A 14,684-nucleotide genomic window follows, 5' to 3' on the forward strand; every position below is an offset into this window, starting at 1 on the left:
TTTCCGTCTCTTGCACACAAACGCAGCCCACTTTCTTACCCAGTCCACTTTTCTCTTAAAATGTCACAAAGGGCCTTGGGGAGTTGATTGCCTACTGTGTGTTTCTTGTGACTTTTTTTGTCTGGGAGAGCTAATTAAACACACACAAACACAGAAACCTCCCTTCCACTGTAATTTACAGTAGCATCTTTATTATTACTGTAAATGAGTTTGCTTACACAGTGTATTGGCACAGTAGGTGGTGTTCAGGCTTCTCTGCTAATGTCTCCTGCTCTCTTTTGCATAAGCTTGGCTTTATGTAACTTTTTAGCTGAACAGCACGCTGCTCACAATTCGCAACCCCACGATCCATTTGCAGTTTAAGAGCGTCAGCCCCATAAGCACAACCAATAGAGTGCCTTCTGCTCAACTGCTGAAGAAAAACTCCAGGCTGCTTGTATCAGTTCCAGCTCCTGGATAAACAGGAAACTGCTGGAATTACAGGGCTCTGTGGAGGAGACCAAGATGGCTAAGAAGTATGACAGGCATATGAGCCGCAGCTAACCGTGGACGCATTAACCCTCATGTGTTGGGGCTCATCTAGCATAGCCATGATGATAAAGTGTGGAGTTTATTCAGTGTCCTGCGTTGGCTAGTTAAAGCACTTGACAGTCAGTAGTGGTTGCATGCATGTTAATGTAACGATTGTATAGAAAATGTATATGTTTCATGTGATCTGGTCCAGTGTTTGGACGATGACACAATGTTTGTCATTTTGCCTCTGTATACCACCACAATGGGTTTTAAATGAAGCAATCAAGATGTGACTTGAAGTGTAGAATTTAAGCTTTCATTTTAGGGGATTTAACAAAAGGAATTACAGCCATTTTGTACTGGACAGTTAAGCCATCATTAGACTGAAAAACAAACAGATCAGGGAGATCACAGGAACTTTGAGTGGTCAAATCAACAATTTGGTGCGTTCTTAAAAAGAAAGCACATGCTGGTGCACTTAAGTAAAGTAAAAAAAAAAGGAGGTAGGCATACCGTTCTTGAAGTGTACATTCAAAAGTTATCTTTAGTGATGTCCGTGTCCTCATTTTACATCAACTGATGTGGTGTACAGACAACCTTACTATCCTAATAGGTATGGTGCTGAAGGTTAACAACATTTTTCCTGCTTCTATAAAGTTACTGTTTAGACATGAAATGGTTTGAATGTGACGATGTGAAGATAAAGTTTAAATAAGCCTCAGTTTTTCTTAGTTGTATGTGGCCACATAAACACGCTCGTCATTTATTGCTGTGAAACTCGTATTGCAACACATCACCTTTGCCTCACCTTGTTTCTGTGAGAATCTTTTCTAGTAAGTCTGCACTGGGAAGGCTGTGAATTCCCAGCACCTCCCAGCAGCACTGGGGCATTTATGATGACCTCACTGCGGAGAGGCGACAAAGACAAGTGGAGGAACTTATTTTTTTAGCTTGCCACTGAACTGCGCTGGACCCCGTGACCAGCTGTGGCACATTCTAAACTCAGAGTTGCAGCGACTCTGTTCAGGCCGTTTATCATCATTGCAGTGGCAGTGTATCATCAAACATGCTTCCGAAGACTGCTCATGGCTGTGTGAATTTCTGATGCACTGAACGTAGTTGTACTCGGGCTGTGAGTGTGCGTACGCGTAATTCTGGGGTAGGCGCTGATTCAGAGCTGTGTGTTTAGTCCGGTGTGCGCGACAGCGGCGTGTATTTCTGTAGTGTATCATTACCTTCCGACTGGCTGGTGTGTTATTATGGAGCGAGTGCTGAAGAGAGGCAGACAGGCCGAGCATGCAGCTGCGCCGTGTGACTCACTCTCTCCCAGGGCACTCATCCACACACATCAGTGGCTCGAACCATAGTGAAACCACACACACAGAAACGCTTACAAACAGTACCTAGAATACATTTATGATGCTGTGTTGTGCATACTTTCAATTATTATTTAATTCCTCCTCTGGAACCAAGATACACACGGGCCTCTGTAACAAAACCAGAGAACACACACAGACCGTCTCGGCTTTGGTTATGTTTGGTGATGGTAAAGTTTGTGGATCTCGCAGCCATCTGATGATGACTAAGCAAAGCCACTCATTAATGGTTTTCATGCATATGAAGCCGCAGGTTTATTATGTGCTGCCTAACGCAGGAGGTGGGTGGCACTTCCTAGTCAAGACTGTTGCAGTCACCAAGGCCACCCAGGTGTTTCTGACGTGTGTATTCCTCAGCCTCTCTCTCCCTCTTCATCCCCAAAAGGAGGCCTGTAAGTTCTGTTTGTGGTTTCTTAGCGTCTAATGTGGCTGCTTCCAGAAGACGCAGACAGAGGGCTGCATGTTTTGGCAGGCTCACGCCACCTTGCTTGCCTGCTCGCTTAGCTAATCAGATTACACCTGCCAGCCTTGTGTAGAGACAAGAGAACAGGGAGTGCTGTCTATTGTTGACCTTTGATTGACAATACAAAAAACAAAGCCTTTTTGTAAATGCAGCTAATCACATTCCGAGAAGACTGCTAAACACTTAGTTAGCCATGCTATAATTAGGAATGCACCAATCCAAAATTGGGATCGGATATCTGTCCCGATATTTACAAAATGAGCTGGATAAGGCATTGGATAATTAATTAGAACTAGGGAGGAGCTGCCGGCTCCTTTTTGGTCTCACAGACTTCGACTTTCAGAACAAAAGTCAAGGTCCAGCACAATAGTTTATTTTAGTGACCAATAGCAATTCGGTTAATTTATATATTGCAATTTGTGATTGTTCTCTTTTACAAAGTAATATTTAAGTAAATCCTGATTTTTTTTTATTATTATTTATTTATTTATTTTTTTTTACAGATTTATCAGAAATGGATTACAGTGTTATGTTGATTTTGTTTTTGATAATACTCTGTACTACTCCAAAGAAACGTAGATTGTCAGTGTTATGTAAGGACTGGTAGTGATGTGTGTACTGAAGTATTTAAACCCGTTACAGTAATATTAACGGATTGTACACACGTGACTCGACACGTGACTTGTGCGTTTTAAGTTTTAAAAACAACATGCATCTACATTTAATGCAGTTTTTCTGACTGTTACACTAAACAAAATGTTAATGTTAATCACATCTGTTTTTGCTAAAACATTTTCATTTTAAAATTCAATTTTCCTACGTTTGCGCCTGCCATCCACACTACACTGGAGCACCTAAAGGAGGTCTAATTTAAGGTCCAAGTCCACAAGTCCAAATATTTATTGGAAAACCTGCCAATATGTGCGCTTCTTTTGGAGAAATATAACAAAATATTAACACATTTTGGCCAAAGTGTGCTGCTAGTGGAACAGTGCCTGGGACATGGATGGCTGTGGCATCACTAGTGATCAACTGACAGTCTCTCAACAATCTCAATATTTTTGCATGTTTGCACTAATATATCTGTTCCCTATTGATCAGCTACTACTGTTTTTGACTGCAAAATGAACTGTACATTCTATATTGGGTTTTGGAGTCATCCCTGCACGGCAAAGCTTTTGCTGATTCACTAGTGGAACTGCAAAACTTGAAGTCACTCACGTTTTGATCTTATGATCCTCTTTTGCACGAAAGCTTTTTTTTTCTTGTACTTTAGCGCCTCGTGACCTTTCGCAAAGAGTTGATGTGATTGACTTGTCAGTGGTGAACTGTGTTACTGTGTTGTTTGTGCACCCCCACCCCCCACCCCCCCCTTTCCATACCGATACTACTTACACTGGTTCCTCTGGTACCAGGCTTTCAAGAGCATTCATATCTCCTGCCACATCACTTGCAGTGAAACTCCTCTGGGCACTGTTGTTTTCTTCTGTTGACAAGAGTATTTTTGGGCATCAGTCAAGTGTTTTTACTCTGAACTAGAGGGATTGCTAGTAGTGCAACGTTGGATTTTGTCATGAATTAAGGTGGCTTTAAGTGCCTTCCATGTTTTCTCAGGACCTGCTTGGGAAACAATTGGAAAAAAAAACACTGTAATCAGTCAGTCGCCAATGACTAACTTGACTGCAGTGTTTTAAAGGATAGTTGAATGGTCAGACTGGATTATAAGATATTAAATAAGACATTACAAAATAGTCACTTTAAGAAAAGTCTATAAACACTAATACACTAAATTAATCAGTCCAGAATGTATCATTATAGAAACTGTTTATGAAAATAGAAAGATTTTACTTCAGTATTGATCGACCGCTCATGAGGCACTGATTAGATTAGTGACCATCTAAGTCCAGTGTTTGTTAACAATGTTAGCTTTGCATCTCCCTTCTAAACTAAAGCACATGTCGGTTACCGAATAGGTCTTGGCTGATTGATTGCAACTGAAGTAAGTAATGAATTGTGTACATTTTATTAATTCTTAAAGTGGAACAATTGACCACATTAAAGCATATTAACCAATATTAACAGGAAATTTAGTTTATCGATAAAATGGGCATCATTCTCGTACTGAGTGAGTCCTACTAACTAGTTTGGTGATTCAAGTCACATTTATATTTCACATCAGAATTAGTGTTAATCTAATCACACCTTTAGCTAAGTCTACAAACATGTAGGACATAAAAGCATCAGATCTGTAGACATCAGACACTACACCATAAGGCACCAGTCTATGCTCCTCACACTTCTCACAGTGTCTGCTCTTTGACAGGCATTCAGACTGATCCAGCCACAGGCCTCCAAATTGAACTTAATTCGTTTGATGGAGGAATTAGAATTAGTCTGGTCCTGCAGTGACTAATGTATGAGAATGAAGAGGAAGCGAAGATTTCCTTGTCTGATCCTCCTCCGTCCGCCGTAGCGTCTCCTAGCCCCTCGGCTCTAAGATGATCTCTTCTTGTTTATCGAGAAAGGATGAGAGGAAATGAGGAGGGGGAAAAGACTGAGAGAAAACAGCCACTTGCATTCCCCTCTGTGAGTTGTCGCTGTGAATATGAATGAGTTCTTCCCAGCAACAGGGCACTTCTGGATCTAAATAAACAATCCGCTTTCATCCTTTATTTGTATCAGCGTATGAGCTAGTGTATGTGCGAGTGATGAGAATTCCTGACCTGAAATCTCCCAAAAGAAGACCGCTGTAGGAAATCCACTGAGGCCTAAAGAGAACTTGAATCCCATAAGGCGCTCACAGATTAGGATGGATGTGTGAGAGGGGTCAGAGATCACAGCAGTGAGGTCTCAGGGATTCACATATCCATGATATCAGGATTTAGCAGGACCTTTCTTCACTTTGCTCTGTTTTCCATTGGAATGTGAGTTAAGTTTGTTTTGTCCCAAAGTTCGGCAGTTCCTTGCAAAATAATGTTTAAGCATATGCACAAATGAGCAACATCGGTCTACCCATGTGTATCCTGCCTGTGAATCCTGCTTTTCTTAGCTGACCCGCTAGCCCTTTTCCCTGTAGCTGCTGAATTAGCATTGCTTTTGAAGTGAGGCTGTGACTGAGAATGGCCGCGGGACGCGCTGTTCCATCTTAAACCCTCTCTGCAGGGAGCCTCCACTGGAGGATAAAAGAGTGGGGTAAAAAGTTTACACTCATGGTATATTTTCTTTATTTATTTTTAACTCTTTACACTTTACAGGAACTTCCTAAAGGCAGTGACAATTAGATGCTGTGCACTTTTCCTTTATGCTTGATTTGAAAGAAATATCTGAACCACATAACACTGCACTGAAACAAAATAACAGCACATGATCCACGAGAAGGGAATATGCAAAAATGAGCATGCTGTTATAAAGAGCAACGCTTTATGGCTGTATGTCTGTATTTCCATGCTGCACTCTGTACGAGTAGCTGATTAGATTCTGCTACAGCATCAAGTGACACTTAAGCCTCTTAATGACCAGCTGGGGATTAAACAAGAAGTCTTGAGTTCATAGGGGTCCAGAGCAAGGGGGAGGGCGGGGGGGTTACCATCAGCTGGGCTGACCCACAGGATGATTAATTGATGATTAAGCTGGCTCCATTCTGTGTTTATATAAATATATATACAACATTGATGTATATCATTGGCAATCAAAAAATATTTCTATTTTTACCAGTTTTGACTTTTTTTTCTTTTTTTAATATAATTTGAATGGGGCAGGAATCTGATACTTTAAGTTTTGTAAATGTTTTGCATCACATTGGCAATATATAATCTGTACCACCAAACAACATGAAATCCATAAGATTCTATTCCATGACCTGACCGTCATCTAGTTCCTGCACAGTTTTCAGGAGCTCTTTCATGCTGTGAATCTCCTCTATCCTAAAGTTGTTCTGTTTGATTCAGATCTTGATCCTGTTATTTGCATGTACTGCTTATTTTGCTGATTAATGTAGGCCAGTTTGGGAAATATAGGCTTTTAAATGACTCCAAATCTGAGTTCTCTTAAACATCATACAGTTTTATTGTACTTATCATGATTGTATAAATGACAAGATGACAAGCCACATGGTATTAATAGAATAGATGAGTTTGCATCTCAGTTTGACTTTACAGAGAGTTAGTGTGCATGTCATACCCAGTAAAATCCAGTATTAGGCAGACACACAATTAGCTCAGCTCATTGAATTGCAGAGGCAATAAACAAAAGACTTATAATGATCCCCTTCTCTCTCTCACCCATTCTTATCAGCCTTGAAGGCAGGCCCTAAAGGGACAGAAACCTGTTGGTAGGGTTACTGTTCTCCTCAAGAGATGGATTATAGGGAGTCTGGCCTACATCTTTTCTTACACTCAGGCATTTCATTCTGCATCTGTGATGCCCTGTACAGTATATATGTAAACTTGTATGCAGTTTACTGAACAGGGCTTTAGGGGAGTGGGCATATTGTAGAAAATGTTTTGTGGCAGGTTCTATTTGCTGATGGAGCTGGAGTGTGTTTGGATTGGATTGCCAGCAATGGTTGTACTAGATCTGATTAATAAATGCATTGTCACATCTCTTCAAATGAACATTGTCCTGTTCCTGCTTTGCAATATTATGTTTCCTAAATGTGTTACCCCTAGTGTGGAAATCTTCAGTACTCAAAGGACATGGAAAAACTACACGTTTCAGAGGGGTGTAACAAATTAGCAAATAAATTATTCAATACCGTACGGTGATGTCTCGATTTGATACATTATTCAGTCCAGCCAAAATAAGAAGGGTCTAAAAATATGTCCCGTGTTTTTTAGCACTGAAGATTTTAAAAGCCAAAAGCTGTGCTTTACACGGTTTCAAATCCAGCGCTATAGACTAGGCTAATGTTATCAAACAATATATCAAATCAAATCATATTTTAGTATTTAGTATACTTTTTACATCTGGTGTGATAACGAAGCTGCTTTAAAGAATCAGTAATTAGTAAAAAGATAAGAAATCAACAACATAAGAAGACCCCCCCCCCCCCGCCAATGTTATACAGTACTTGACTCTTCATGTCTGTAGCTGTGAATGCTTGAATGCTTGTTCTACAGGTATCGTAGATATATCCAGTCATATGTGGACTTATTTGTGCTATGTGAGTCGTTTGATCTGGTTTCCCTCGGTTGGACGTCTCTGCAGAAATGTGTTTGCAGTACTTGCTCTACCTGTCTGTCTCATACAGCTGTAATCTGAAGATTGGGCTGCCTGCAAGCTCACACTGGGACCTATGAAGAAAGACTGGCATGTGTACTATGGGAGCTATTTGCCCACTGAAGAAAGAAAGCCAGGGGCAAAATATGAGTGGTGTTGAGCGAGGACCTATAAGTTATGCTCTAATACAGTTCAGCTGTGGTGTATGTGTGCAGTAGGATTTTCCACTGGTTTACCTGCTGCTCATTAGTAAGCCAGATGCCAATTACTGTAAGTGTTGCACTGTAGGATCAACGTATTGTGGAGGCAACCCCAATTAACCCCAGCACCTGGTCCAGATAACATCTCAACCATAGTGTTTTAAGCATGCCCAGTATTTCAAAGATTACATAATTTACTGGAAAACTAGGAAGACTTGATTAAAGACTTGATTAAAAACTTACAAAGTGCAATGTGACAACATACTGAACAGAATATCACATCCTTTTTATATCACACACATCGTTACCCAACACCTTTTTTATTAACAGGATTGCCACTTACAGTAATTTCATATTTTACGTAACAGTCCCTTATGCCAGGCTATGAAATAAAGTTCTAGAGATTCACTTGCTGTTACATTAGCTATCATGTTAACATTACAGCTGGCAAATTCTGACACAGTATGATGATACAGTATGTTGTTCTACTGCTTTTCTCCTAGGGGCAAAATGGGAATTGTACAGTCAGGGGCATCAAGTGTTATGTAATGTCAATTCTTGCATGTGAATATGCATGACTATCAGACTCTGTCATAATTTAAGAGAACCCAGTTAGAGAATCAACTGGTATATTTTCAACTCTGACATTTCTTAGGTCAAGTACCTCAAGGATTAACTGCCAACAGCAACCTTTTCACCTTGTTTTTTTAATCACTCCTCTTCCACAAGCTAGCTACATTTTTTACTTCACCTTGAGTTCATCCCCTCGCTCACTGCTGTAGTTGACTGTACATGCCGTTTTGATTTAGGTTCACATCTTTTCAAATCAGGATCTGTGTACTAATTTTTGTTTGTTTTTTATTTTTGACTGTCTGCAGTCAATGTTTGCCGACTGTACATTTTTGGAAGTAGCTAAAAGGAAAAACACCCCACTACCTGTCAATTTAGACCTGCTTCTTGAAACTCTGCCTAAAAAAAAAGTAGCGAGTGGAGTTCCTTAGATGGGAGGTGGTCTTATTCTAAGGAGATTCCTTTTGACGTGTAGTGTTCTGTTTTTTCTTTTAGGCAGTACTAAAAAAAAAAACCTGACAGGGTTGTCTTGTTTTACAGTTTGGGGACTGAAAGGCACTCCAGATAACCAGATGCATGTTTACAAGCAGCGAAGACTTTCAGGTTTTCCTTTTAGGGACATTTTAAATAGATTTATCACAATGACTTGATTAAAAATCATCTATTAATTATGGCAACCCAAGAAAATGATGAAACCCTGGAGCTGAGAGTAGTTGGGAGGACTTTAGTGAGTGAATGGGTGAGCATGGGTGTGTCTCTGTCTCTTTCTGTCTCTCTGTGGCTCAGGTGTATCTGTGGGCTCGTCCTCAGCTCTCTGCTCCCCCGTGGCCCTCTGTCCTGAGGAGACAGCAGCAGCAGCAGCAGCAGCAGCAGCAGCAGCTGCTGCGGAGATAACCGTCCCCCTGCTCTGTTTCTCCAAATCCCCATCCCAGCTCTCACCCCCAGACACTGCCGCCCTTTCCTCATCTTCCAGGTTTACCCTCTGGCACTCTGTCTGTCAGCAGCTGCTGGTCGAAGGTCCCTTCTTCCTCTTTACACCTTCATAGCTCATTAAAGCTTATGCCTCCACGGGCCAAGATCATGTGGATGGTAGCCGGGGATACTTTTTCCCCATTGCAAGATGGTTTCAGTTAGTGATTTGGATCAAATGATTTTTGCGTGTGGAAGCAGGACTGCTGCGTCTGAACACATTGCCGGGATCTTCTGGCAGGAGAACACAGTTCAGTCAGTTCAGTCAGCTGACAGAGCTATTCTGGCATTCTTCATACTGCTATAAATTCTTTTCTGATCTGCTGCACAGAATTATCATGGGTTACAGGGCAGGGTGTGACAATATACTGTATATGTACACTCAGGTGTTTTAATAAGAGAATGCACAAAGTAATACATTTAAAAAATACTTCAGAACATAAACATTTTGTTCAAGATTTCACATACCGCACTGCACTTAATGCAATTAACCAGAATTCTTTGTAACGAACGAAGATCACAATACAACTCATCATACTCTGGTGTTTAGACCAAGCCTTTTAATGCAGGGAGAATGAGTATTGGACAATACATTCAACAAACTAGAGCAAATAAGGAAATGGTTCATACTGATAATCTACAATTCAGTGAAGTGTAATAAACAATAATCAAGCAAGTCCACAATGAGGGCAATACTTGTAAAATTGCGCAAATAAATGGGAATTGTACTTGAATATATAGCATGAAATGTCTTAAGTATTTTTTATTTGTAACTTTGTCACCCTTAAATAATCAACAGAACATGTAAACAAATTAGGGGGGTAACCATACTCTTGCTCCATGATTTGATATAATGAACACTACTGGGCTCACAAATCTATATTCTCATATTCTCAAACAAAATTTGATTTACAATTTATGACCGTGTCCAGTTTTGTGTACTTTACTATTTGTGCTCGAGCTTGCAGGCAGAAGGAGTAGGGTGCATGACCTGACGTTCAAAAGTGACTTGTGGAGTGGTGCTGGTTGCTTGCCAATATTGGTATTCAAGCTGCAATTCAACTGCATTTAGATAGAATAACTGATTGAATGTCTAGTTAATGCATCAAATGGCATTTGATGCATTGTTACACCTTTTATAAACATGTACTTTATAATAAACACACTACAATAGACAATAGTATTGACACAAGGCACATTCACATGTACTTCTTATTGTACTGGCTTTGGAAATTACAGCAGTACAGCAAATACTTGCTCCTGGTAATTGAATCATTCCATTCATTTTAAAGTGGAAATTCTGTCATTAAGCATCACAGCTAAAATGTATAATAATAATAAAAAAAGATTAATAATACATGGATTAATACCACATACAGCATGCTGACTTCCCTCACTGTTCTGCAGATGTAGAGCTGAGCTGTGTAACCATCACACAGTAGAGCAGCAGCTGTGCACAAGCTAAAAGAGCTCACTCTGGGTGGACTATTAGAGGTAGCCTTACTTGCGATGGGTTTACGTGTAAGGGAGCTGTTTGCAGTGAGTTTATCAGCAGCCTCTACTCCACTTATACAATATCTCAATTAGTTTCTCTTAAATAAGTTGCTCTTCTGCAGCCGCATGCTATGTGTTGAGCAATTGCAGAGAATTCCGCCGTATGTAGCCTCAACAGTTTTGTTTCGTTAGTAGCTTTGACGGTACTGTAGTGCATGGAAATCAGTGATGTCACCCTCCAGTCTCTGATATAAATACTCCATAAACTCACAGTCATCAGCTGAGAGTATGATGCATGAGTAAATAATCAGCCAAACCGGTTCACATAGGTTGTGTCTTACTAACCTTCTGAATGTAGCTTCCTGTTGTACCCACTACTATCAGCTTTGATAATGGGAGGCCTGGAGTGATATCTCACATTTGCATGAGGGTAGAATGGGTTTACATGGTGACGGGCTTTGTTCAGGGACTGGTGCAAATATTTTGTTTAAGTAAGCAGACGTCTAAGAATGAGCCATTTGTGTGAGACGTTTTACATGTGATAACTGCTGTGCTTGTGTTTCTGCGGCTCTCTTTGTCTGCTCCTGTTTGCAGTCATGGGGTGATTTTACTGTCACTCAAGCCAGACAGGCAGCCAAACACAGACGTAGACTGTTAGACAAGCAGTCAGACAGACAGGCCGCTCTGCGGTGCTGCAGCAGTTTCTCCAGTAACGCACTGTGACAGGCTTCCACTCCTCAATGCTCTCTGCTCTGACAGGGTACTAATCGCCACAGCAACTGCCCTATCAAGACCAGAGCCTGGCACCATCCTCTGTCATCAACCTCAGCTGCTCCTGACCCCGTCCCTTCTCCAGTCAGTTGCTGTGGCTGAATGCAATCAAGTCCACCTTGCAGTGTTACAACATATTGCAAAGCCTTTTAAGAAGAGTAGACAAAGACTCTGTTAACAGTAGCAGTAATAGAAATTATTGATACCAGATATATTGATATTATGTTTTGCAATATTGTATGGATTCCCATAAAAACACAGTATTGATTTGTAATTAGTAGTCTAGTAAATCCTGACTGATAAATAGCAGTGCTGTACTCTGTCTTTAGATCCCAGTGTACCAATTACATGACAACTAAATATTTCTTTTACTCAGATTTTATGCATATGATGTGTAAAATTGCAATATAGTCTTGCTTACAGTATTGTAATATATTGGATGTAACCCATGTGTTGTGATGCCTATCTTGCCAGTACACAACCCTAATTAATACAAGAGGTACACAATGTTCTCAGACAAGTATTTAGGTTTGATGATGTGTTTATTAACTCCAGTAAAGCTCAACATTAGGAATTGCTGGACTACTGTGCTAATCAAGCGGTCTAATACCACAGTCAAGGAGTGTGGTATATTAATCTAATAATAGAAGTTGATTTATTATAAGCAGGAAAACATGGTGAAGCATAAGGATCTGAGCAACTTTGAGTAACTTGTGTCCGCTAGATGACTCGGTCAGAGCTTGTCCAAAAGCATGTGCAGTGGTTGGTGTCCACCAAAAGTGGTGCTAGGACGGACAACTGATGAACAGGGTCATGGGTGGCCAAGACCCAAAGAGCAAAGACTAGCCCATCTGGTCCGTTCCCACAGAAGAGCTACTGTAGCACATACTGCTGAAAAAGTTCATGCTGGCTGTTTTGTGGAGTATTTTGACATGTCCGAGCTGCTCTGGCAGCACAAGCAGGACCTACACAATGTTCGGCAGGTGGTTAAAATATTATGGTTGACCTGTGTTTTTCTTCCTGTTAAGGACATTTGAAGTGAGAGGCGCCTGTAGTTGAAATGGTTTTAGGCATGTTAATGTTAATGTTAATGGCTGAGTTAATGGCTGTAATCTCAGGGTTGACAGCATTGGTGTGAAGATGTTTATTACATTCTCTCAGGCTCAGAAGCAAGTCTTCTATACCAGATGATTATATTTTCCTGGAACCTGTGCCAGTATGTCAGACAGTTAAACTGAATAAAAGTACAAAAACCCCAAAATACAAATAAGTAAACAGTTACTGTCGAGAGTGAAGGAAGAGACATTCACAGTAAAGTAAATTAAGTTCACTGCCGGAATTCAAGCATTATCAGGCAGTTTTAAGTATCACACTAAAGAACATATTAAAGGAAATGTGAGTCAATTAGAAAGACTCTTGGGTTGATTTGTTTAAAGTAAATCTCACATCTTTGCCTAAAGCCAGTCATTAGCTCCTCCTCTCACACTGAAGCACGCAAACACTGGCCTGTGTCTAGTTCTGTTCTGCGTCACACCAGCTTTGCATTGCTGGATGTATTTTGACCGCTGAATTTTGTTCTTGATTGCTTGCTGACAGTAATGTTTATGTATGGTGATAACCACTGCTTTAGCTTTAGAATAATGAGTAGTGTTGTGAAGAATGCTCTGGCGTCTGTTCAAAGACGGTGGTTTCTTCAGTACGGTGATGACCTACAGCTTCATATCATATTCCAAGCCTGTCAGTAAAGTGGTACTGTACCTTAATTCAGTACTGGAATACTGCTAAACCAGTGCTCTCTTGTAACTTCGCTGAACCAGTGTTTCTCATTGCTGTATGAGATGGGAGATGGATAGTCTGCATAAAAAGAAAATACATAAAACATCCACTTATGTTGAATGATGTGGTTGACCTCTTTTTCTCAGTGCCCTCTCAAATGTTGTGTATATTTGAGATAAATGTGTTTGTACTAGGGGGATTGCAACTACTAGTCGACTAATAAATCCAGTAGTTGGCACAAAGTCCACCTGTCCGCTAATCAAGGACATTTCCAGAGTTTAGTTATGGAATACAGCGGAACCATAAACATTAGTGAACAGATGAACTGAGAAAGCTGCTTTGTGGTCCTGCTAGACAGAAAGCCTGCTAGTAATGAAGGGAAATACTACACTACATGCAATCAATCATGTCGCAGATAAGCTACAACAGAGGAAGAGCAAGCAGAAGTTAGGTTCCATGTCTGTCAGCTAAGAAAAAATAACTGAGGCTGCAGAGGGCTCACAGACTCCCCAAAACTGTACAGTTGAAGACTAGAAAATGTCTGCTCCCTTCATGGTCCAAAGGTGTCTTCCAACATCATTACGCACAGTCACAAAGCAAAATTCTTAAAATGGTTTCAAAAACATTACAAGCTATGTGTTCTTCTTCAGAGATCTTCCCAGTCACTGGATCTGAACCCAATAAAACAAACTCCTTTCCAAGGTGGTAGAACATTTCTTAAATGCTCTTTTGAAGTAATCTGCAGGAACTGCGTGACAGTCATGTCAACATGGACCAGAATTTTAAAGAAATGTTTGTAACGTCCTGCGGAATCCGTACTGTAAAGAATTGAGGCTGTTGTGAGAGCAAAAGAAGGTCCTACTCAGTATTATTATAGTATTCTGTGAACTGCATCTGCATCTCAATGCATCTGCTTCAAAACTGTTGCTAGTACATAGTTTAAGGCTACTAATAGAATTGATTTCTGGAACTTGTTCCTTTTTTTCTCTGTGGTAAATGTCAACCACTTAACTACTGTTGTGTTGAAAGATTAGTCAACAAGTAAAAAAAAAAATAGTTGTGCAAGTTCTAGTTTGTACAAATAATTTGTCAGGCATTCATTAACAAAGAATGTTCCTGCATTCTTCTTTGCAGTTTCATCATGCATAGTTCTTGTCAGCTGTCTGACATACTGAAATCTACTCAACTCCCCCAAAAAACAAGAGCTAAAATCTACCTAATTTATAAACCAGCTGGAACAGTCGAGTTAGCATTTGGTAACGTTATTCATAAGTATTATTTAAAATGTCTGGTATCACCTCAGCACAAGACTGTGATGTGATCGACCCTGCAAAT

At 40.3% G+C, this 14,684-nt stretch overlaps 1 protein-coding gene across 4 annotated transcripts in view; it reads left to right on the forward strand.

Annotated features, from left to right (window-relative positions):
• The window catches only part of ripor1 (RHO family interacting cell polarization regulator 1), a 92,826-nt gene that overhangs the window by 36,937 nt on the left and 41,205 nt on the right, over positions 1-14,684 (forward strand). The window lies entirely within an intron of this gene.

This window comes from Salminus brasiliensis, chromosome 13 (genome assembly GCF_030463535.1).
Source record: "Salminus brasiliensis chromosome 13, fSalBra1.hap2, whole genome shotgun sequence".
NCBI classification, from domain to species: Eukaryota; Metazoa; Chordata; class Actinopteri; order Characiformes; family Bryconidae; genus Salminus; species Salminus brasiliensis.